At 37.5% G+C, this 23,670-nt stretch overlaps 1 protein-coding gene across 20 annotated transcripts in view; it reads left to right on the top strand.

Moving 5' to 3' along the window:
* The window catches only part of MYT1L (myelin transcription factor 1-like), a 300,708-nt gene that overhangs the window by 172,045 nt on the left and 104,993 nt on the right, over positions 1 to 23,670 (top strand). The gene's annotated exons all lie outside the window — the stretch shown is intronic.

Here is a 23,670-nt window from a genome sequence, read left to right as displayed (position 1 = left end):
CAAACTGCTAAGATTTTTTTCATTACTGACTTTTTCAGATTTTAAAGCACTTGTGTTTATAAGTACATATGTTTCATGTGAAATCTAGTAACTACTTTGTAATGAGGGCAATATGGGTTTTATGAATTAAATTGAAATTACACATTTGTGGTTAAGGCATTTATTTGAAACAGGAAAAGATACCAAACAGTGACATGTCAGTCCACTCAAGTGCCACTCAGCCCACTCATCTGCCTTTTTTCTGATAAATGAATTCACTCATAAGTGAATGAAGCTTAGGGACAAGTCCAGAAAATACTTTCAAAATTTCAAAATGCCTGGTATTAAAATGCTTTTGAATTACATTTAACCAATGTAAACCATAAATTCTATCAAAATTTCTTTTCCTGATCTTTTTTCACTCATAAAAGTGGTAACATCTTTGTAGTTATTTGAAGGATTTGGTTAGATTGGAAAGCTGATTTAGAAGAACTAGGCAAAATCATTCTTAAATTCTTCTTAAATCATTTTTCTTAAATTCACTTGTGACTTTTAATTTCAAACCATAGTTTTCTTTTGTCCATTTTATTCATGTAAATGCAAGCCTCACCAGTAATCAGTGAATGGCACCAAATCCTTCTTTTCCCTCAGAAATTTCATGCGCAGTCAACAGTTAAATGACATGATTATAATGGCCTTTTCTAGTTACAAGATTGTAACTACATACATTTCTTTTCACTTCATGGGATTCATGCACATTTCAAAAATAAAAGATCTGTATCTTGAAAGATACAGAAAGAGACTCTTTAACTTAAAAAAAGAGTATTTTTTTCTTCTGAATTGCTCTAACTTTGATCTATGTGTCTGTGGTCTTGTAAAATCACCCTTTTGTGGGAGGGGGAAAAAGAGATGTGAGGTTTGGAAAGATTACATACAGTTTTGAGACATTAATTCCATATTTTGCTTTCTTGACATGATTCTGGTATGTCAGTACACGAACAGACTGAATCTTAGAGCGGTTAATTAAATGAAATTTTGGGCGGATACGCAGAGAATAAAAATTGGAAATACATCAAAAATTCCTTTTTTTCTACTGGCTAAAGAATTTGTGGGGTTTTTTATGTTTTCTTGCCACCCTGATTGCCAGTTCACTAATCAAAATATATTTAAGAAATATACGTGTAAGAACACAAAGTTCTTGGTTGAGGTTTACAACATACATACCTATTTTCTAAAAGAGCAGTTTCTTTATCTAGTCCAACCAACACCTAGTAAATTAAAGTTTTTGCAAGGATATTGAAGGAATTTATCTTTTCCTTTTTTATATTTTGCTATTTGGGTGGGAAAGACCCTCAAACATTTCTTCCAAGGAAATCAGACCGTCTTAAAATTTTGATGTGTTCAGGGAATTGCGTATCTCAGCTGATGCCTAACTCAATTCCGTTTAGACCTACAGAGCATTTTAATGAGGTTAAGACCTTTCCATTCACAATACCAGACCGGCTCATTATTAGGAATGAAATGTATTTGCTTCCACTAGATGTAGTCAGCGCTCTCCAGAATTCTATTTCTTCTATAACATCTTGAAGTCTCTGGAATTTTGGTTTTCTTTTTTTTTTTTTAATTATAAATTTATGCTACATTAAACTTGAACTGAAATAAACAGATTCTTTAAAATTTTCAGACAGATTCAGGGGTTAAATGTTGTTTTGCTGATAAAATATCAGGTAGAAGTTAAAGTTTTATCATGTGTTTGTACCCCAATTATATTTTTAATTACGAAAGTGCTGCAATGTTAAGTTTAGGGAAACAAGCAGGCCTTATGTGTCATGGGTATTTCCTTTGAGATAGATCAAAACACAAGACCGGTACAAGTTAGGGTAACCGTGCTAACTGTAACAGCTTGTTATATCATTTCCATCTTTTTTATTTTTCCTTTGTGTCAAACTTTAGTTTGAAGTGAAACCTTGCGTGACTGCCTTTGTGCTTTGCTCTCAGCTCTTAAGTTCGGTGCTTAGTTTTAGCTTGCTACTTGGGGATGCTAATGGACAGCTAAGATGGACAGGCTGCTCTGCAGGGCACTTTAGGGCAGGACGCCAGGATCTCTAAAATTAACTCAGCGAAGGCACCTCTCTCTGGTGTCTGTACAGAAAGCTCAGAGAGATTACCATCCCGGTTTGGGCACTGAGGGTAAGTGCCCGAAGTCTACCTTCTTCAGAGCAGACTCATCTGGCTTTCTCTGTATGTTAATAATACCTAGAAACCTGTCATAGACCCTGTCATAGACTCTCTAGCACTGTCTTTGTTGCACAGCGTGAGGCAGTGCCCAGATATTAGGGGTTACACAGGTAGGACTTCAGTACCTGTTTATGTTTCCAGGCACCTGAGGCCAACTCAGCTACTCACAGGTCACACAGTTAAGGAAATGCTTGTATCTTTGCAGCATCAGGTCCTAAAAAATAAAAGGAAAGACAACGTTTGTGAAAGATCTGAAAACAAAAATATAACCAAAAAATAAGCCACAGACATGTTCAGATAGTGGTGGACACATGAGGAGAATTAAAATCTTAAGAGTGAAAGCCAGACACTTTCTGTGGACCACGTTCCTGATACTGTTTATTTTATTCCCTTGGTAGCTCTTCATGTCCATTGTGGATAGCGGCCTAATAATGAACAGTACTCTTATACGTTCAGAGCTGTGAATTAATTTCAAACAATAAGCTTGGACCAGATCCTTGAATACTTTTAGTTGTGAACAATCCATCTGGGTATATAGCAGTTACTCAAACCATACCAGCAGAGCGTTCCCAGAACTCTGTTTTCAGGACGTCTGTCGGCTGAGTGTCTGAAGAAAAACATAGATTTGAGTGTTGTCTCGTTGCAATTAGTAGGAACTTTGCCAGTTTCATTACTCAACTTTAAAGACAACCAGATTCACATTCAGTGTGTACAAATATAAATGTAAAAGCGAGTCCACTTTCTGGGCTAAGTTTTGCAGGGGCAAATCCCATAGTTACTCTGGAGTAACTGAGGGCAGACTGGCCTGTGTTGTTTACTGAGTAGATATGAATGATGGTTTTAGAAATATTACACCCTGCTGTGTTGCTATACATTTAGCATTTTCTTTAAAACACACCATAGACCAAATAGATGCCTATGGTTTGCCATGCAAATAGTTATGTAGACATGTCATAAAAATCCTAACTAGATTCCATTAAAAAAATATTGATTACATGCAATGGCCTATTTTGAAAGCTTCTTAACATCATAGTTTGATTTTTTTTTACCAAGTAACAAAAGCAATTAGATTCTGTAATGGATTAATCACTTGCCAAATATCACATGCTTCAGAATAAAACACACTCTAACAAATAAGAGCCATAAAAGAATCTTAAGCTGGTAGATTGGCACTATGTATATTAATTTAGAAATGTTTTAATGCATATATCAGTACATATCTGAAAGCAGATAAAGCCATTGTATAGAAATTAAAACAAAACACAATCTTAGTCTGAAATGTTATGCATCAAATTTCAGTGAAGAATGAGTTAAGGCCAAATGATAAACCCTTCAGATTTAGGATGGAAATACTGATAGAAGTCTCGCTATATAATGAATTTCAATTCGATTGCTGAAACTAAGAATTCAGATGAAATACACAAACATTTCATCTACCACGGAATTTTGCATGCCTCTTCTTCAGTTCATACTGCATTTGTGAGGGCTTTTTTTTTCATTAATCACTGATACAATGTCTTGCAAAAGAAGTGAGTCTCAAAAATTAAGAGGGATCATAAAATAATGTTTGGATCTATAATGTGTGAATTGTCCCAAACCTTATAAAATATACTGCATTTTAATTTTCCACCAATTTCTCAATATTAACCAGTTCTTTGTTGCTTTACTAGGCTGTCTCTGTTTCTGTTACATTATACAGATAGAATTGTTTTGACCATCTTTTAATTTTTAAACATGAGATTTGTCACTTCATACAACAGATTTATTTGAATTTATGAATACCTTAGAGTTTAGCATTGCTGTTTTGATTAGGAAAAGCCCTGCATACCCTTGTATTGCCTTGGCATTTATATACTGTAGTTTAGTCATCTATATTTTAGAACAGAGTGAGTGAAATAATTCAGGGTCCCAAACTGCAAAATTAAAAGACTGCAATGTCTCTCTCTTATTAGAAAATTATTGTATTTCTGTGGCTTGTTGTGCCATATTTCTTATTCAAATTTTTTCATTTCGTATACCTTTTCACCCACCAGTTTGATTGCCATGGCTGCAGCCGTGGGTGAATAATTGCCTGTCTTCACAGGAGCATGTTCTGGAGCTAAAGTCGAGTGCTTGCTTCCTGATGTATGCCTCATTTGGATTCTGCCGACAGCCTAGGGGCTGTATTATTCATGCCTTGACAGATAGCACTCACTAAAAGCATTGGAACAGGGCCAGGTACTGGCAGAGAGATAGTGGAGCATTGCAACTTGCAACTGAGAGAAGCATCTATAATACAAAAAAGAGAAATCCTCATACCTCCCTTTTACTGGTCTCACTTTGAGGGAGAATTCATTTGCATCAAAATAAAATACCCTAAAAATAAATGCATTTTTTCTAAATCACGCTTGAAAGTTTAACACAATTTTCCACATTTAATTGCAAAGCTGATTTTAATTAGTAAGGCCCTGCATGTGAAAAATGAAGATTCACTTGGGTGAGTGTAACACATTGCAGTGTCTGCTGAACGCTCTAATTAATGTATGGCTGCTGTACAACAGGGTGCACTGTGGGATATTTATGAAAAATTCTGTGCACGCAGCCAGTCTATCTGTATTTTAGTTCTTGAATCCACAAGAATAAATAACTTTCCCCCCTTTATTCTTTATGAGACATCATTGTGCATGCCATCACTCCATCCATAAACTTTATGGCATGCCTGTCCTTTTTACTATTTGTCAACGATATTATAAATCAGAAGCCAGGACATACATATTTTAACACTAATTTGATAGCAGAGCATGGTTGCACGCTGTGCAGAACCCAAGGTCCACTGATACTTTTATGTTAAAGCCTAACCACAGAACAGTGTGGTCCTTATTGTTGCTTGCTTTTATGATACTATGAAAAATCCTACTGAATGCTGGAGGTATAGACAAATTTATATTCATTTCTTTCTAAGCTGATAGTCAACCTTTATTGTAGTGTTAACTAATGATACAAGGATTCACTGGATATTTACCTGAGGAAAAACTGCACTCTGGCACTGTGCAATTTCATTCTATTTCATTTAATGGTATATTTGCTAAAGATTTTGGTAAATGTGGTAAATACCAAGAATAATATTATAAACGTGTTTTATATAAAATAATCCACCATTCAGGGTTCATAAAAAATAATAAATGAAGCTTCGCTCCTTTGTTAAATCCAGCTAAAGAGAAATAAATAACTAAGTAAATAAATAAATAAAACAAGTGAAAGAGCACAGGGATTTTCAAACAGAACACTGCAAACAATAAATAAATGTGCTGACAGAGAATCCATAATGTATTAGAGGTCTGTATTGGCTGCTGTCTGGATTCAGCAATATATCCTTTGTCTGATTGTTGATTAATGATTAGAAAGGTGCAAAGTTGGGTCTGAAATGCCAACCAAATATACACCAGCCATCGGCGTGTGGCTCTGCATGCTAGTGGCCATTGTCTAGAGATGGACAAAGGAACCACAGTTCAGGTCCTCCTCCCACCCTCTGGATTGGGGATAGCAATTCCAGTGGCAGCAAGTTGCAGGACCTGCATGTGCCAGGAGGAATAGCCTGATAAAGGTGGGGGGTGGGAATAAAATCAGAGGCAGGAGCATGGAGAGTGCTGAGCCAACTGTGCAGCAACAGCACAGAGCAGATGTGGGATGCCCTTTCTGCAGCGGGTCCCCAGGCTTGTATGTTGCTGAAATTACAGGCTCATTTTCTTTCAAATGGGAGGTCCTGGGCATATTTCTTATCCACTTACAGCCACAGTGTTTTCTGTGGAAGGATCTGTCTGGAGATGTTGCTATCAGCCACAAAATAAATGAAAACCGTGCAGAGAGTGTGGGGAAGAAAATTTAACAAACACCCCCCCAAAAAAAACCTAGAAAGAATAGAACATCCAGTAATACTGGAGAGATAATTTCCCCAACAAGATCCTGGAAGTAGCTATACACATTTTTCTTTTGCCTATGGGAAATTTATTTGGTTGGCCTGGTAGCTTTGCTGAGAACGTTGTGTTCTCTTAGGAGAAAAATAAATTGTTTGAGGTTGAATAATTTGTGCTTTTCATAATGGAAAAAAAGGATCTACAGAGTTGATTCACACATTTCATCTCCCATGCCTCTCTTTCCCCACTGATAAACAGAAAGAGAATTTCAGGCATCTTAAGGTGTAAAGAGAGAAACATAAGTGGAGGATTATTACCAAACGTAAGGCCCAAAATTCTGTCTCTGATATTTATCTGGTATTTAAATAGTTGTCTGTTAAATGAGTATTGATGTCAGAGCAAGTCTAACCTTAGGCTACAGTGCATTTTGGATCAAAACATTTTTCGGGACCACAGAGCAAAATTAACTGATTAGTAATGATAAGACAATTTTACATTTAGAGTCAACTCTAGTTTCCCTATTTCGTATTTTGTGAGTTATTTCGACAACATTTCTGTAAAAATATTGATTCTGAGATTTAAAAAGCTGTGAGTATTTAAGACATCTGGTTATTTTCTATTGTAGCGATAATATTTAATGATAATATATTTAGTGATTATGCAGTCATGGTTTTTAACCTTACACTTCACCAAAAAAGCCATGAGCAACACTGTGCACTGGGTTTAGGGTATTATATATAAGGGTATTATGGAGCTTCCTCCGTCCTCCTACCAACAGATCTGAGCAGCAGCAAAGCTACTGTCTGTGCAGTTGAAAAATATCCTGTGAATTGGAGCTTCCCAAGTCGGACTTTGGAGATAGATTAATGTACTGGTGGATACTGGCAGCTGGAAACAGGGAACCCTATCTTATTCCTTGCTCCAGTGTCCACACCAACACAATGGAGATAACTTAGAAAAAGGTTTTTCCATAGGTGGCAGACATGCTGTCAGAGTTTAGTGTTGTCCTACACCTTAGTCTCCAGCTCAGTGAAAATGATCTGAACTCTGCTAGAATCACCAAAAAAGGGGCAGGGGAAATTACAAATAAAGGAAGCCATAATTATTTTTTTCTTTCAAATACGCATATTTTATGAGATCAGGCACCCTAAGTATTACCTGGGAAACAAAAGAATATGAAGAAAACAGCAAAAAAACTCAAATGTGAAGGAACCAGAAACCTAGGTCCATCCACCTTCTGCACGTTCTAAATCACTAGACCACGCCAGCAGAAAAATGTAGGAAAAGAGGGAAAAAAGAATAGTTTGGTGGGTAGATTTTTTTCCAAACCCCCCCGCAATGATGTGTCTTTAAAGACTTATATTGAAGTTTTTCAATAAGTTGAGACAGCCCTTTCAAAGACATCACTTCTTATTAGTGGTTGGTATGAAATACTGCTTCTAGTGGTGTCAGCTCAGGACAGGGAAAGGAGAGGTACTCCTGAGCCATCTTTGATGATAATAATAAATCTAAATAAATACATCCACAGTACAGAATCAAATGCCCAGGGGATAGATAGCTGCTGAAGACATCCTCAGCACTATATAGTTTAGGACATTGTAAATGGTGATAACTTCAACCAGATGAGTGGACCTACCAAGTTAGTTTCATGGCTGCTTGCCTGAATCACCTTCCCAAGAAAATCTTGAAGTTTATTGATTACCTGAAAAGGGATTGCAGAACTTAATGTCCTTTCACTATTGGCAAGAACCAGCAGCGCCACACTATAAGTATGCATGGAAGAGTGGAGAAGGGATATAATGCCTAAGAGAAAATATTCCTGTGATTGAAATAAGCCTGTGTCTTAATAAATCTATGATTTATGATAAAATGTGTAATACTGTAAAGCCAAATGAGACAGGACAGGATATGATTGGCTTTAAATGCCAATACCAGCCATTTAAAACACCTTTTTTAAGTTCAGTTCCCTGGGGCTGGGACAGATTTCTCTGCCGTCATTTTTTTTATTTAATGTAATGAGCCAGCCACTAAATTGGATGAACAAGTAGTGAATGAATGCTTTCTGTCCAACGGATACTCATGAAAAAAAGTCACCGATGACATGCACCTGCTCCTGTTTTTCACCCTCATAATGTCTTACCTATACTTTGTGAACAAGGAGTAGGTGGTCAGAATAAATGCCAGAGGTAAAAACTGGCACACATTTGATTTCTGTTAAAAGTCCAGAGTGTCAGCCCTCATCATCCTTCCCTTATTTTGTGTCTAACTCTGAGGACAAAGTAGAACTGTGCTTTTAACGTTAAGCTTCTCAAAATTTCTAGTGTTCTTCCAGGAAACATTTATTTGAACACCTTGATACCTATGTCATTCTAAGTATGTGGCATAGTTAGTGCACCTCTGATCTCTTATCTGCTTGTTCCAGTGTAGCAAGTGTTTTTAAAGCCCCCCAGTTTGCGATCTGTACAAAGATGGCACTCACACACTATTTTATTCTTCGTCAGTATAAGTTAGGACGTTTCTCCCATCTTCTGGGAACTTGCATTGACTATATAGAGGTTAAGATGTCAGGATACTTGTGTTCTCTTGTCTTGATCTGTTCTTATTTTACAGACAATAATATATCCAAAAAGGAAGAGGGAGGGATATAATTTTGTAACTTTGAGCAGCCACTTGGAGAGAGTAGAACCATATTTGCAGCCTCAGCATTAGCACTTCATATAGAAGATAGAGACTCATTTTAGAGAGGAACGGAATGAATCCTTCAGCGGTAGCAAAGAACATGTAAATGGTTTCTTTTGCATGAAGTATTAGAGAAGTAGGCACTCTCAACCCAGATTACTGTAAAACCTCGTGAGCAAGCAGCCTTCAGAGAGGTGTAAAATGAAGCTTCAGTTACCCCTGGCAAAAGAGGATATTAAGCACTACTTTCTCACACGTTTCTGTATGTTCTAGGTTAGATAATGGCTAAGGCTGGGATCATGATTCCTCCTCTGACCATCTCCTAGTCAAAAGACTGAGTTCATCCCTGTTTCTTTAAGCAAAAAGAAGGCTTAAGGTGATTAACTCTTGGAGCAGAAATCCCCCACTACAGAAAATATCTTCCAGTCCGGATTACAGTGTCTAAATTCTGCTGTGTGTTAAGTGCCTACATGTCCCTAGGTATTAGAAGAGGAGCAGACATACCTCACTTGGATGTTAGGATTTCACTGTGCAACTATGCATAGAAACTGGGAGCTGTAATGCATTCGCTCCCTTGGTAAACCAGCAGTTCGTGACTCTCTGCTACCACACAAGAAATTTGCGTCACAGCCAGAAGTTGAGTCACAGCTCGGAATTCTACTCCAGTGTACTTTTGCTTTAGACCATCCTTCTTATATTAAAATTTAATTTATACAAAGCTTAGCAAATGATTTCTTGCTGTTGAGTATTTGCGGGGACAGTAGGAATAATGTGCTAGAATTACTGGCACACTTTAGTGTGGGCGTGGTTTCTTCTAGGATGATCAATGAGGATTGTTTGTTGATTCTTAGTAGCCATAAGGATTACTTCAGGAGAAGGGGACAAGCAAACAGTCATCTTAAACAAGAGTATATGTCATATATGATGAATATTCTCTGACATGAATCTTACAGATGTCTGCATGTTGCTAGTCACCAAACAAAAAGGCTTGGTTTTGAAACCTATTTCTCAGAGAATTCTCTGGATATCCTATACTTTGTGAAAGGAGGTAGAAGACACAAAATCCCAACTAGATGGATGGCTGCTCTGTAGCCAATTTACTATGGTAACTGTATTTTATGCTCATAAGGCTTTTTCAACTTATTTCTTTCAAAACATTTCACAAGTGTTAACACAGTAGCCTCAGTGCATTTTGTGATGTTAAGTTTTTGATTTCAAATGACACCGAAGGTCGTATTGCTTATAATGTTGTAATACACAATAGCACATTGACTTACAAGACTGGCCGTAGCAGCTTTTTAGTAGTGCACGTTTGTAGTGCATAGGAGTTTGGGGTGGAAAGTGAAAAAAAATAAGAGATTGTTTATGTGTCTGAAAATGGAGGAATAATTCTGACAGAATGTAATTGCATGACTCTATTTTGAGCAGGGCTTTGGAATTAACATTTCTGGTTCTTAAGACACAGGCACTCAGCTCTTCTTTTCAATTCCATGCAACGTAAAGTATTACCAGCTTGCAGTCCTCTGTCCCTTCCACAATGGCGAGCTAAGAATTTGTTTCGGTGCTATTGGGAAGGCAAGTGTGCTGCTTTCTGAGTCATAGTGCGGTCTCTGCAGCACCTAGGTGTTCCGTGGAAATACTGACATACTCGGAACTGACGTGGCCTGGCTTTGCTTAGCTTGGGAGACCTAAAGAGATCTCAGAGAAAGACGGACTCAGAAACTGAGTCAGAGTTACAAAACAAATACCGTTTTAGAAAGAATGCAAATAAATTCTGACTGCTGTGTTAACTTCATATCTTAGCAGTCAAGCTTGCTGCTTATACTTACGTTATTAAAGAGATGTAGGAGGCAGGACTGAACAGTTAAAATGGCATTGACTAAAAGTGGAATCATTTATTTAAATTGTCATCATTTAAGCAAAACTCTAAAACAGAGAAAACATTTAGCTTTTTCTATCTACTATAATTTTGATTGTTCATTGGAAATTATAGCAATCAGTCAGATTTAGATATCACAGTTTAGTGGACAGCTCGGGTAAAACCACAACAGAACTATCATGGTTAGTTAATATTTGGTAGTAGCAATTTTGGTTTTTTTTACTTTTTATGGATTAAACTGATCTCTTGTGTAAACAGGAATAGAATTTCATCACTCTTACACCAAGGCAGTTTTTAATTATGTTGCTTTAAAAGTCTGTAAAAAAAGAAGTTCCCAGGAAGACAAAAATTTCTTGGCTGATCTGAAAAGCAGGAATGATACCAAACTTCCTAATTCTTAAGATGTAAGGAAATTTAGAATCATCTGGTGCAGAGTCAGGAAAGATTTACCTACTGGCTACATTACAATATAACTTTGCATGATAGCAGATAATTTGAAGTAACATCATATCTATGCAGTTTATCATCCCTAACTTCAAAACCCTCTAGGTATTATGGACACTAAAATGTCTTCTGATACCTGGCCCACCTTCTGTTTAGTACACTAACCTGTTAATTAGAGAAAAATGGTTTCCATCATTTAATTTCTGCATCTGATTTTCAAAAAAACCGCATTTAGTCACATAAACCAGAATTTAAGCTCAAGCTTCTAAAGCTCGAATTAAAAGAGCTTAGGTACTAAACTCCAAGAGAAGGATCCACAAAAATCCCGAGTCCGTAGTTGATCAAACTTGTAATAGAAAACCTATTTCTGTATACCCAGAGGTGCTGCCAGTTTAGCTCAGCTGTGCTGCTCGGTGCTTTCTACATGCCAGAACATTTGAGGTTTGCAGACCACGTGTACTTACATCAGCATCCTCTGATGCAGTCAGCACAGCAGGCATTCTCTGCTCACGCTAACATGCAGGGACAGCACTGATTTCTACAGACAGCCTAGCAGTAACATCCCTTTTCACTGAAAAATGGTGTGATAATGGTGCAGGGCTGGACCAGTAATGAGAATGCCACCTCAGGAAGCAACATACTGTTTCAGTTTCTCCATCAGCCTGATTGAGCCCAAGCACATTGTTAATTAATTCCCAAGCCAGAACCATGCCGAAAGGATGACAGGCGAAGACTGACTAGGATGAGGCTGCCTTCTGTCACAGCTGTTGAAGCTGGGCCTGTGGACAGAAAGGAGCATGAGGTTTTCGACAGAGAACAGAGAAAGAGAAAAAAAAAGCTAGTTTGATGATTAAAGAATTCCTCTAGAGGAACCAGATTTGGAGCCATAACAGGTTGACTGGGTTCCAAAAAAAAATAAAAGAAAGGGTCTTCCATTTTTTTAACAATTGTTTCAACCTGAATTTTTTTTTAAAAAGGGAGAGAACAGTACCACACTGCCTGTATCACACCAGAGAGCAATAAAGTAGCCACCCATACTACAGGTGGGATTTTTGTACCTGCATCAGAAAGTGTCTTTTTGGATTATGAGTCATATTTTCAAGATGATGCCTAAGTCAGAGGTGCAAGTAGCTGCAGACGTCAACAAGAAAGAGAGAGGTGATTTTGGAAACATTCATATTTCCCAGCATAGATATACCACAGTCAACACGCTTGCTATAGTGACTCCCAGGCTTATATATCTATGTATTACCACTGGGGAATTTATTCACTAAGGAACTTAGTCATCTAAACTTAAGTACTTTAAAGTTAAGTGTGCTGACATTTAATGTTGCCACAACTATTCCCATTATAGATCTGTGCCCCAGATATATAGGGACCATTTTTAAAAGTGACTAACACATTGCAAACCAACTTTCAATGAGACATAAGCTTTAAGCATCAAATGCCTCAAACTATTCAAAAAATTGAGAGTAGTCTTTGAAGTAGCACATACTATCTAAAAAGTTGCCTGTCATCTTATAAAACTGAAGAATCTGTTCTTCTTCTTGCCATCTTCGGTTACACAGTTGAACTTCAAGCCATTTCCTAATTTTGGGACCCTGTGCTCCTTGGACAGTACATCGTTCTGGACCTTTCTGTATTTGGTCTTTGGCCCTTGCTACCTTTCCTGTCTGTGCATCTTTAAAACTGAGCAGCTGAACTGCAGAGAGGGATAACTGCCACATTTCCCTGTGAAATCGAGCCATAGGAGGTATATTGGCAGCAGATTTTCAATGGAAACCGCCATTTCCACCCACAACCCAGCTGCCACATTTAAATCATGCTGTGTGGGGTTTCCACTCCCTTGGGAGGCTATTTTCATTTTCCTTCAGAGACTCTTCTACAGTCTAATAGAACTCACTGTCAGCTATAAAAAGTAACATTATATACTGTAGTAATTTTTTTTTTTTTTTAATCGTGATATGAGTCAAGTTAGAGCCTCACTATTCTGGGCTAGAATGTGATGGAATTCAGTTAGATTTTAAATTATTTTTTTTTTTTTGTCTGAACAGACGTCCTTCCTTGCATCAGGTATATCAAAAAACGCCAGATTAAGGCAAAGCCATTTAGGCCCACGTCTAGAAATCTGGCTTTTGGAGACTTGATTAAGCCAGTAGGTAAGCTTTCACTTTTAAACCAAAGTATTTCTAATTCTTCTTCTAATCATGAAAAAAAATAAATAAATAAAAAAGTGAAAAAAAAAAAAAAAAAGTGAAAAAAATGAGCTGAACATAAGAGATACAGTTTTGTCCTTTGAGTCTGCCAACAGCTCGAAGCAATTTCTTTAAGGGAGGTGAGCTAGTATCTTAGTGGGAATACTACATGCAAGAGCCCCTGATATCACAACAACATGACTGCTACGTGCTGCAGAAGGAGACTGGTTCAGTCGATGATTAGCACAAGCAAATATGCCCCTTTGAGGGTGTCAGTCATGGCAGGAGGCAGGGTGTGTGCAGCAGCATCTTCTTAGAGTGAGAATAACAATCCACGATACCTGCCTTGTACTTACATGGGGTGGAACAGCATATGCCATTACATTTTTGTCTCTTGAAGGGTGTGCCCCATTACTGCCACACTGATCAAAAGTTAGGGCAGGAGAATTGTGTGGGTCTAGAACCCCAGATTGCTCTAATGCATGTCTGATAGGAAGTGCTAATAGGGACTCTGATGACTGTTGAAAATTGCATAATACTAAATTAGCTGTGTCCATCTAGAGCAAAGAGCATAAAGTCTTGATTGTAAGTTTGTACTTATAAGTTTGTATGCAGTAGTAAAACTGCCAGGCGCAAGAGCTAGTGTTAAAATTTTATCCTAGAAATTAGTCACAAGGAGGTATAATGATAAACGTTTTTTAGAAATCCTCTTTACGTTAAACATATTGTTATGGTAATTTTTTTTGGTGTAGACTCCACTAAGAAAGAAAGCACCTTAAAAATGAATATGGAGGATAAACTTTCAGTTCCTCCATAATTGTTTGCTAAATACATATTAATAATGGTTAACATTTTTACCAAGAGACCAATTCTATCTGCAGCTCCGTAATGCAATAAAGTAGATAGAATGCTGTCATTTCTATTCTGTTTTAGAATAATCATGTTTTCTCTGTGTTACGGAAAGGACCAATCTCTTTGCTTTTTTTCAAAATAGGAAGACTTAAATGTCTCAATACTCTAACCAGAATTTAGAATATTTCACACTTGAATGACTCCTAACCAACCGTGCAAGACAAAGAACAGTGTCCTGTAGCTTATACTGGAGGTGAGAATCCAGTACATAAGCACTGAAGTGGTTGCAGCTTGTATCACTGTCATTTTTTTCTGTAATTTCAGGTATTTACTGATGACAGTCACATTCTTGTGTTAGAAGACTGCTCCACAGTATTATTCCTTTTCTTTGGTTATATTCCATAGCCATTAGCTTTTTGGATCAAGTAAGATACTGCTATAGTTAGAGGAAAATTGGTGTATCGCATTTCTTAATTCTGTGCCATATATCTTTCCTAGTTAAAGTTAAGTTAGGAGCCAGTGCTATTGTGAATCTACGGAGAGATGATGGGAAGAGTATTTGTGATAGGAGTCAGTAGCTGATAGTCTCATTATGGTAGCCCTGCATTAGAGATGCAATAAAATGACAGTGTACTCTATTACTCAACACTTAAGTACATGCTAGAATGATATTTGACCTGCTGTGTTGTCGTTAAATATGATCTATTGAGTCTGTGTCTAAGGGTGTTGATTCTACTAATATGTATCTAGCCGGGTTGTTAAATGATTGACAGTACAACTACGTGAATCGCCTTTGATTTCCAGCAGCTTATTTCCCTTGATTTTTGAATGCTTGAACTTAGCATGCTGAATTGCTTAAAAGCAATTACGTTTAAAATATCAGAATAGAAAGATTTCATTTCACGTCCAAGGCTCAAACATTGTGACTATCCAAAGATCTTTTGTAACTGATAGATGCATCCATGTAGCATATTCTAACCCTTCCAAATTGTTGAATGAGTAATTATGAACTTTTCTATTTTATGATATCATGTTATCATGAAAAATAAATAAATTGGAACCTGCCCTGCCCTCTACCTGTGAAAATAGTTGTCATTACCACTGAGGCTAAAAACACAGAATGCACACCAATCTGGACATCTTGGCAGCTCTAGATACTGCTTTGATTTAGCTCAGCGTAACCAACCTCATTTTTGTCTGTAAGTAGAAAAATAGAGGGTTTTCTTTCCCAATGTTTCTCTTCCAGTTTAGATTTCTGAAATAAATGTGGACTTCAGGATTTTGAGTTAGTGCAGAAGTCAGTGTTCTTTGAGTTAGTGCAGAAGCAGTCACTGGCTTTGCATGTTCCCATTTTTATGTGTCTGGGTTACATCTAAATCAACATTGAAGTGTGCAGAATCAATAGCCACTTAGCAAAACTTGATTATATGCATTTCGTCTAATGAATCAATATAAGTCATTAAACCTGTGCTCTTTGCACTATCCTACTTTCTTTGATCAGTCCCTGTATTCAAGGGTCTGGCAACAAGATATAATCAATTTTGGCTTCCGGCTCTGGAACGCAACAATTAAGTTGGGTATTTGCCATTCTAAGATTAGGGTGCAGCTACAGCATTTGTCTGATGTTGGATCATGCTGGTAGTCTTGAAAAGATAGCCAAACTACAGGGAGGAGAATTATTCATGTTAAGTGATAGAGCAGCTGTGGAAAGGAAAGAAGCAGGGCTTTGGTTTTCTCTTTATAGAAGTATTGTGGTTGTATGGTTTTAAAATCTGCTAGGTACTAACTTTTTTGTGGGATGGACATGCAATATTTAAAAAAAAAAAGAGAGAAAAAGGCTGAGATTTCTCTCACTTTTATCAGATTCTTAAGTGGTAGAAATATAAGTTAACTGCCATTAACTCTGTTAATTGTCAGTGGAGAGGTAGGCCAAGTGTCTAAGAAAGGTGAGATGGATTACCTCCCAGGAGGTTCCAGTTTCTCTGCATTGACTTATGACGGGAGCTTAGCATGACATGCGTAGACTTAATTTTTAGAAGCCATGGGGTAGGTGAGAGATGAACCCCATCCATGACATCATAAGTCATGGGGCAATCAGATATGATATTGATTTATTTATATAACTACTTTGGAATAATCTACAACTGCAGGGCATGTACTTCGCTAACCTGTGCTACCGCAGAAGATTTTAGTCTCATGATTTGTTACGTTTATTTTTTACATCTTGCTTTAAATGAGTTCTCCAGGGCTGAGATTTTTCCTGTGTATTTGTACAACACCTAGAAATACATTACTTCGCCTCATTTTTCTTCACTGAACAACTATTGGATTCAATCAATTAAATAAACTTACTGTTTAAATGGGTTAATTATTGCGGAACTGAAAGTTTCCTTTCAGTTGTCATGCTCCAAGAGCAGAGACTTTGGTGATGGGAGAAATGATCTCACCAGCCAGAGAGCAGATTAGCCAGTAAGTAACCCATCACAGGGTTCAGTTGCACCAGTTTGGAGTCTCAACAAATAAGGGTGGGGAGGTGCTTCACATTGGAGATGTATAGAATGCAATTAAATAAAAGATCCTCACTGTGACTGTATTGACTACATCACAGGTCGTCTGCTTTATTTTGTTCAAAAATGCATATTTCAATATTTGATTTTTTTTAAAAAAATGCTTAAGTTTTGAGCTCCATTTACTTCTGGCACATCATTCTATTCTCATGTTATTTGTTACTCCTAACTCCATTCTGCAATGCTATTTTTTAAAGATACTGACTTTTCTTTAGGGCTTATTTAGTTAAATAATGCAATACACATCAGCGTGTCTGCAGTATGTTTGTGGCTATTCATGTGTTTAAAAAGGCTCTGAAGTGCAAAAGGATTGAGTTGGCTTTTAAAGCTCTGTGAAGAAAATATCACATCTTCTACCTTTACCTTTTGAGATCCAGCATTTCTGGGCACTTCTGTAATTCTTCTTACTGTACCATAATGCAGTACACAAATATTTGAAACTCCAGGAGGAAAAAAGGGATAGAGTTCTCAACATTTCACTCATTCCTGTGAGTCAAGCTTGTACCTGTTCACGTAAATGAATAGTTTTCCCTGAACTGAAATACTATTGTTTATCTGCCTAATCTGAAAAGTCAACAAACTTCTATTCGGTACAAGTAAATGAAATAAAGATGATGTGTTATGACTTTGCACATCTAAAAGCTTCCTGCTTATAATAATCTGATTTATTGAACCAGAAGCTGGAGAACTGTGGAGATGAGTTTATTGTATTTTAAAAGGTATTTGTTACTTTTAATTATAGTCTAAACAGATGAAAACATAGTAATTTGGGCCCACTTTTACAACAATATTGAAGCATGTAAAATGTGGATGGGAACACAGATTTTCCAAAGCACTTACTCTGGATTAGTGCCTAACTCCCACTGAGAAGACATGGGTGAGGGCAGTCATTCTGTAAGTGCCCTTAGATGCTGTGGTGCTTGGCAGTGCCGTGGTTGCAAGACATGTGCCAAATAACGGAACAGCATTCAAGGCTCTGGCTCAGTTGCCAGCGGGCTTCTGGAAAGCAGATTCGGGTGATTTCGTCCTCTAGATTGGGATTCATGGCAGGCAGGATGCTAGCACAGAATATTTTAATCCAGCTGGTTGGAAGCTCTAAAACCACCATGTCCTAACTGTCTGCAGAGAGGCTGCAGTTAGCCATCCCTGTGAAATTCAAGCTCAAAAAACTCCATGTCCTTCTTGATGTTTAACTTGGTGCTCTTCCCATTTTCTCTTACATAGCTTAGTGATTAGAATAGTCAGCAAAGTTCTTTACCTTTCACATCCGGGGAAGGTTCAACTCAATACCTCCCATATTCCAGGATGGTACGCGGGCATTACACGGGACTGTTGTGTGGTAGAAAAGATTCCTGACCAGTGTGGCATAGAGAACAAAAATCATTGCCCACAAAGAAGTTTGACTCTGCTGCCTCACAGTTGTCACTGTCCACTGGGTTTGCTGCTCATTCCTGTAGTAATTTGGCATACTTTAAGCAGTCATTTAAATATGAATGGAAAATCATCCTGAGCTGAAGGACTTTATTCTTGCAATGGTCCAGCTTCAAAAAGAATGTTAGCAGCTCTTCCTCATAATGGTGCATTGTCTGCTAGGAAGAGCATCTTCCTGGAGTGCAGGGAGTTCAAGATGTAGGGTTTGGAGGAATACAAATGCTTATTTTCTGGTCAACTACTATCAGTTGACAGAATCAGTCCTTTAAAGCTAAATGTAGTCCCTGCTTTGAGGGTGATTTAATAAGATGCAGTGTTATGCAAATTAATTAGGTTTGAACATTCTTTGAAGATTAAATTTATTATAGGGCTTATCTGCAAAATACCTGTTTTTTCAGTGCCCTAAAAGTCTTCATCTAGAGACATGGACTTGGAAGTTATCTAGTCCAAACCAAAAATAACACTTAGGGTATCCAGTGGAACAAGTGTAAATGTCTTGAGAACTTTCTCCATGAAGCCTTAAGCAGACATTTGCTTCCAAGCAGACTGTTCCTAATTTGCTACCCTCAACTGTATACGATAAAATTCTACCTCGGTATCACTTCAGATACTTAAGTGCTTCATTAAATGTTTTTGATAACTTCACTAGCAGTCTATATAGCAAATTTTTAGATTCTCTTACCTACTAAATATTTTGGTTTATGTTAAATTAAATTCTCGCATAAAAAGATGAGAGAATGAGAGTGCTGTTGCTGGGTACACATTTTATATTGAAATAACAGTTTGTAAGATTTTTCAAAGTATTAATGAGAAAAAAAAAAAAGAGAAAAAAAAATGATCCTCCAAGAAAAAATATTCAGATTTAGGGCATAAAATTGCCATCATGTTATTTTTCTTTACTTTGATCTTATAGCACAAGGCTTCTGAAATAATAGATTGAATAGAAAAGAGATAAACATGAAAAAATGCTGGTAAACATGGCAGATAGGAATCACTTTATCTGAATTAGGTATTTAAATTTGAATGAACTTTTATTGGTCACATAAACTCCCTTTCTAATTCATGTAGGGAAATAAGACACTCTAAGAGGAAAGTGTCCTCCAGACATAGGTGTCATGTCCCACCTTTTATGTGTGGGTCAGCATATCATGGAGGGGAGAATATTAATCAGTAATCTGATTTAGAAAATCCCTTGTAGTTTGCTGGTCCAACACTATATATATTTAAAGAGACATGGTTAATTGTTATAATGTTATTGTTGAAATAATAACCATGCTAATTATGCTGAAAACTATATTAAATTAGTAATAAAATAGATAAAAATCAAGAAGTTCAACTCTGGGAAAGAAATATGTATTTCCTGAAGAAAGGTCTTACTGAATGTATCAGTGAGTAGCATCATATGTTTTTTAATGAAGAAAAATTGTGTGTGAGTTAAAAATATACCATAAATCATCTTCTAAGGAGTATAAATTCATATATTATTTCCTCAATTTCTTCAATTATTAATGTCTATATGTCCTCTTGGAGCTTATCACTATAAAATTCTACGACGTTCTTTCCTCAAGAATTATTTATGATATTCCGAAAACTGGAGATGACTGAGACGTACAGCAAAGCAATGTGGAATATTCCAAAGGGTGTTTCAGGAAGCCCAAATGTATATTGTGCTGAAAGCCCGGAGAGCTGAAGCGTGAGGGGAAAATAAGACAAACACAGCTGACCAGGGAAATACAGTGAGCAATAACAGAACGGATAAAGGCATACAAGACAGATAAATCAATGGGGTCATCCCTTTGAACAGGGATAAACAAGTCTAAAAAATAAGCAAATAAGGGGATGATCACAAAAGCCAAAATTGGAAATGGAGAGAAAATTGCAGAAGCCATAAGGACAAACAATAACAGATTTCATAAATACGCGAGGAACAAGAGGTCAGTGGGAGAGACTGTCATCTCCCTATGTGGTCGGGAGGGGAAGCGAGTGGCAGAGGCTGGTGGGAAGCTGGCGCTGCCGTCCCCTCGGTGCGCTCGCCAGAGGGACCACGGGGAACGTGCTGGAAACAGAGAGAAGTGTACTGGAGGCAGAATCTGAAAAATTAATGAAACAAAGGAGGAGAGCGAAACAGGTTAAGAAAGAAAAAGAAGAAAATAGGGCAGCTAAACAGTAGGCTCCGGGTCTGTTTCCCAGGTTTCTGAAAGACATGGATGATTTTTTTAACTCTCTCGGACTATGAAGTCTGTAGTACATGAGGTGTAGATAAGCTATATGAGATATACATAGTTGAAGACAGAAGGAAGCCCAAGGAAGACAGTATTTTAAAGGTTTCATAAGAAAAACCCATGCAATGGTAGCTATAAATCCAAGCACGGGCAAAACCAAATTCAGGATTGTTGAGAAAATGGACAACGCATTGGTACAAAGTAATCAGGAAAGAATTTACAAAAGCCGAGTTGGATTTAACTAACATAACTGATTTCCTTGGAAAAGTGACATATGCCCAAGTCCTTAGTGCTGGACTATGCAAATGTCTGCTTCTGTCAGTTGCTGATGTGTCCTCAGTTTTAATGCTATGAGCAAAGGCACTAAGAATAGATAAATAAAGCAAAAAACTAAAGTCAAATTCACAACTTTACTTGACTAGCTGAATTGCAAATAGTTATTTAATGAGATTTATAAAAGCATCAAAGCTGGTCAGGCAGCTAACAGGCATTGATTTCCATTGCCAGTTATGCACTTTCCAGGGGGGCCTGAATCCCAAGCACTGTCTTAGATTCTCACAAACTTTATAAAATGTTGTGTAGAAAAGCATAAAGCCATGAAAAAAAGATTAAAGATGAGCAAAAGTGGCAATGACAACAATTTCTTTCTACCTTTCACCAAAAATTTGCATCTAAAAAAATAATGCAATTATATTTAGGTGCCAAATACAAAAATTAAACAACAGTTCAAAACAAAATAGATGTATTTATTATCCTACTGTGTTCTTCCCCAGTTCCTAGCCTGTTGCAAATTCCAAAGGGAATTATTTTGGGGCATTACTAGATAAAAACTTTTGCAAGTATTTAGTTTTCTTAACTGGACAAAGATTGGGGTAGGGTGAATGTTCTGTCTTCGATGTGACAAAATTCCAGTTTGCGTCACCTCCAATGGCCAAAACTTTTCAGAGTTTAACATCTACTGGTCCCTTTAGCCTTGATGGTTTTAGCTCAGGGCTGCCTGAAGTGTCTTCTTTACCTCTTACAATGTTCTAAGAAGGTTATAATAAGAGAATGAAATGAAATCCTGGGGAATTCTGGGGCTAAGTCTACTCACATCTTTGAAAATAAAGATCAGGATTTTGAGAAAATATCATTTAATGATAATGGCATTGAAGAAGCTATAGTGAGAGTAATATATGTCACACAGAGAAGGAACAGAAATCAAGAAAGCAAGACACAACCACTCAATAAATGTTATCCTGTCTGCTTAAATCCCATTGAAGTGATATGCAGGTTTCTATAATCTGCCTGAGCCCCAGGCTGTGACCCACTCCTGTTTTCCAGGATGCAACCTCTTTTAGGCTCCCAGATGAAACTGGTTCCTCCCTAATTATCTGGTCGTTTCCCTGGGCACTACATACACTCTGAAATTCCAGCTCTGAGGAAAAATTCTTCTGTCCTGTTTCAGAGTTCCCTATGGAGAGTTTAAATAGACAACTCCTGAACCCTCATAGCACCAGGGCAAATGCCAAAATAAACCTGCTGTGGTCAGATCTACAACAGACTGCTCCTTGTTTGCTCTAGGATTTAGGAACTGTCCACACTGATGGAAATTGGACTGCTCTTTCTGCACTGACTGGCGATTTCGGATATTTTCCATGAAAATATGTCCCACCTTTCCTCTTGATTCTGAGCAGGCGGGTCCTGACCAAGAGGAGGACTCACAGGGCAAGAGGTGGGACAGTCATTTGGCAGTGAGCAGTAGTGGTGACCTAGGGACAAGGATTTCTGCCATATTTATAGGTTTTACATTGAACTATCTTTGAATATACACAAATACGTTATACCTGAAGCTAAACACTCTTCTTTTCCCAGGTTTGGGTCTCATAAATTTAGTGAAGCTTTGGGCTTTTGCTTGCCTGCTGTGTATCAGACTGAGCTCCTTGCAGCCAGCTACACAGGGGCTCACCTTCTGGAAGAGGATGCTCTTCCCCAGGATGTGTCACACTAGGTGCTGGATGGAGCATGGTCCTGGCACTGGAGGATGTGGGTCTGTTCCCCTTCTGGCCTGCACCATTAGGCCTCGATTTTGGTGTTAGTGTCTGGAAACTTTATCCCATTAGTACTACTACCCCACACCCACCCCCAGATGATGAGGATTGGAATCTGGCTATCTGGGAGGTATTTAAAATTTATTCAGTATTTCATGATAGCGTACATGGAGCGAGGTGATTAATTTAGACATGCTGGATTAGAGTCTAAAGACACCTGTAGTCCCTACATAGAGAGAGAGGTGTTTGTGTTATGCGGAGAAGGTCTCCCTGGCAGGTTTTTGATGATGAATACCATCTTTTGTTACTGTGTATGTTCCTTAGATATATGTGTGACAAGCAGACCGAGACAGCCCTCCCATGAACAAGTGCTTTAAAATTTAGGTAAAAAAATGGCTAAATTAGACACTTAAATAAAATGGTTAGGCACATACTTAAAATACTTGTTACCTAAGTAGCGGTTTGAGTAATCAGGATGAATAGCTGCTGGGGTGCAATTAAATCAGACCAAGATCAAGACCATGCAGACACCACAAAGAGCACATCTGCTGTACTAAATGTGGTGAAAACCACTGTTTTTCAGTGATCTGTCAACAGAATATGAAGCATTATCAGAGTGGAAGAAAATTATAAAGATCCTCAGTGTTTTGTAATTGGCATAAAAAAAAAACAAACCATAAAAGGAAGTTATAAGTAGATATACATAAAGGGCTAGAAAGGACAGTTTAAATGTCCTAAGACTAGTTAATCACAGGACGAAGACTAAAAACCAATGTAGCTTGAGTAGCACCTATAATCACACAATAAAATAGTTCTAAAAGGAAGTTCTTTAAGCAAAAAAGTATGTTGTGTGTGCAGTCACTCCATGTAGGAGATTATAGGGGTTACACAAGGGTGATCACATTTAACAAATGCAGATTATATGACTTTGAGAGCAAGTGGCTAATCTGGTAGAAGACCAGAACTCTGAAATGCTATTTATGTTACAATGCATTAAAATGATTGATGAGGTAGAGGTACTCAACTTCGAAAAGTTTGATTTCTTTTACTAACAAAGGGTTTTGTTTATTGTTTGATTTTTTTTTCAATGTGAGAACACTTCCAACACTGGCCATGAAAACTATTGGTTTTGATTTTTTGGAGGAGCTTGCTTTCCCATGTACCCAGCCTGGTAGCATATCGTGGAACACATAAATGGAGAATTTAAAAGCGATTCATCATTTATAATAATAATAATAACAATAAGCAACAATGTTAAGAA

Source organism: Calidris pugnax, unplaced genomic scaffold (genome assembly GCF_001431845.1).
Source record: "Calidris pugnax isolate Ruff unplaced genomic scaffold, ASM143184v1 scaffold171, whole genome shotgun sequence".
Lineage (NCBI taxonomy): Eukaryota > Metazoa > Chordata > Aves > Charadriiformes > Scolopacidae > Calidris > Calidris pugnax.
Note: the sequence above shows the minus strand (reverse complement) of the source record. Positions and strands in the feature narration are given on the sequence as shown.